Here is a 2,952-nt window from a genome sequence, read left to right on the forward strand (position 1 = left end):
GGGCAATTTCTTTAATTTTGGGAAATTGGCCGATACTTGCATGAGAAACCAATTTTACCAATTTTTTTTAAATTTAAACAACAGTCATCTGAACTTCATTTATATTTCAGAGCACTAAATCATGGCCAGTTATAACAAGTTTGTATTGTTTCTAGGATATTGTTCAATGGTATGTTTTTCAGTAAAATAAGATTGGAAAATTGAAGTTACATTGTGACCTTCTAACACCTGACACTGTTGCTTATATTCTGATGCTTATAAAATAAAATCGGTATCGGCAGGTCAGACTTTTTAGAAATCGGTGATCAGCCAGAAAACTGGAATTGGTGCACCCCTACTTTGAACGATCCAAAAATGCAATTTTGGATTGTTAAAATAAATTTTAAAGAGAAAAGAGAAAGGGAGGGGTCAGTGAAGAGCACCAGAGTTGAACCTTTCGTCATCCAATGTCTTCAGTAGAAAGAGAGACACAAAGAAACGATAAAGCTGATAAAAGAAAATGAGCTAGATAACTTTCATTTATCATGCAATTAAATGATTTATTGTTTATCATGACAGACCTATGCAAACGTTCTCAAAGTCTGGAATTAACTTCCCTCAAAGCTCTCAGGTACGTCAGAGGCTGCAGCTTCTAGTCAGCTGCAGTTTCCTACAGTGAGTGGACAGTTTGTGAACAACAAATTGTATATTTTATTTATTTTGTAACAGATTCAGCATCTGGACTCTGCAGTTGTGTCCTTCCACCTCTGCACATCATTACACCTTCTCAGTCTGCCAATGTCCATACCTCATAAAAAGACCATTAAGTGTTAGATTCATGCTACTGGTAACTTCATGTTCCCCAGCAGGGCTGGAGATTAGTGATGAGCAACTTGTTTTCACCACAGCTGACTGCTACTGCCAGGAACCAGACCTGTCCTGGACTCACCGACAGCCCTTTCTGTGGCTCGCTGATGCAAAAAGTCTAGAGGTAAAATAAATTCTTCCACATAATTCCTGACATTACTTTGTGGTGATTTTGCAGAAACCTGATTAAAAATGAAAGCACTCATGGAGGGCTGTAAAAACAAAGAGGGCCCATTAAGGGCAGTCACTGCACTCACTGACCCCCCTCTGAGGTCTGTCCTCTATTGGGCTTCATTTTATTAAAAAATAATAATACTAAAACTTAAAGAGAAGCACTTGACCCATCATCCTCCCTTCTGTTCATCCAAACAAAACATTTAAATTCAGCAAGTCTGTGCAAAACAAACCGACTTCCCTTCCCTCAAACTGAGTAATGCATCCAGAACAAGAAACTAAACGTCAGAAGAAACAGTTTGGGTGATTACAGAAATTCAACTGATCATAATTTCAGGTGGGATAAGGCCACAGCAGAGTTACACTGTGAGACACATGAAAAAACAAAGTTAAATACTGTCTTCTCTTTCATTTCCCCCTCAGAGACAGCCTCAGGCTTTTATTGTTCTGTTAAAGACCAGAAAACCCAGGAGTCCACAACAGATCCAAGATTGAGACAAAGGCTTTAAATATAATAGTGAGTTAAGGAAAACACAAACATTCCTCCTGAAATCAAACTGTTTGTGTGTCAGTTTTCAGAGTGTGAGCAGCAGATGTGGAGCTCAGCTGGTTCCCGTGTTTCTCTCATTTCATTTACTTCTGAGTGTATGACCCACTAAACCCCACTTCTATGTGCTCACATACACAGAGCGTTAAAATTCTTCTCAACATAGCAAGTGGCTGCCACGGGACATAAACACGTCACAGAACATTCTTATTTGATTTCAGGATTTCTTCCTCACTCCTGAGTCATGCAGAGATATCCTAACCAAGATCTTCTGTCAGCTCTCGTGTACAAACTGTACAGTCCTTCCCCTCACTGATCCACAGGAGCAGAACAAAGATGATGAGATGTTTCCAGCCACACAGTTCCTGTCGCACAAAATGGTCAGGAAAAACAAGCTGCTGGTGCATAACTGCATCTGTGGCTGCAAAGGTTCCTCACATTTTCTTTAGTAAAAATCAAGTTACACCCTTAGTTGATCCTCAAGACAACTGAGAAAAGTGGGAAATTTAGCCCCTTATTTACATTTTATTACATCAAGATTCTTGTTAGGATGAAAGATAAGCACGTCAAATCACAACCCTTTATTAAAAAGACAACACTATGCAATGAAAAGCATGGATCATTCGTTTTCTAGGTAATTTTGAAATATAATAAAGGAAAAACTGTTCCTGCCCGGTTTCGAACCGAGGACCTTTCGCGTGTTAGGCGAACGTGATAACCACTACACTACAGGAACTGGCTGCTCTGTGGACACTGCAGGGGGGCACACACACTGCAGCTGATCGCAGACTGACAACAGCAGCTGTCAGAAAACACTCAGGGTGTCCCAAAAACAGTAAAACACAGAGTCTAATATCAACAGCACACCGAGTCTAACAACATAAACACAAACATTTTGAGACTCAGTTTGTAATCATCTTAGCTGACAAAATGTCCACAATTTATTATATAAACTGTATAAGAAGTGTAAAGAGAAGCAAAATAAAAACAAAACAAAGCTACTGCCAGTGGGTCACCATGGTAACCACACGTCTCTGTTTGTCACTCCCTCAGCACTCTTAATAAGACAAGCAGACAGAAACTTAAAGAGCAGAAATCATGTTTCAAATAGTGACTTAAGTGTCAGAAACATCTTATCACAGATTTAGGGATGCACAATATTGGATTTTTGGTCGATATCTGATATGTCGATATGTTAAAACTTATATGACCAATAACCAATACCAATACTTTTTAGACCTAATATATACCTTTCTCTTCTGTGGAATTAAAATACTACATTATTTTGCATGGTCTTTGTCAGTTTGGCCTGCTCCAAATGAAGATGCCAAAAAGGGTCTGAAAATGCTGCAACACTATATATATATATATATATATATATATAT

General features: G+C 38.7%; 1 protein-coding gene and 1 non-coding gene across 3 annotated transcripts in view; both read right to left on the reverse strand.

Annotated features, from left to right (window-relative positions):
- abr (ABR activator of RhoGEF and GTPase) overlaps positions 1-2,952 on the reverse strand; it is a 212,122-nt gene that overhangs the window by 6,320 nt on the left and 202,850 nt on the right. The window lies entirely within an intron of this gene.
- trnav-aac lies at positions 2,231-2,303 on the reverse strand. The gene has a single exon. It is a non-coding gene; the product is annotated as a tRNA-Val (tRNA).

This window comes from Nematolebias whitei, chromosome 14, assembly GCF_014905685.2.
Source record: "Nematolebias whitei isolate Nwh7 chromosome 14, NemWhi1, whole genome shotgun sequence".
Taxonomy (NCBI): domain Eukaryota; kingdom Metazoa; phylum Chordata; class Actinopteri; order Cyprinodontiformes; family Rivulidae; genus Nematolebias; species Nematolebias whitei.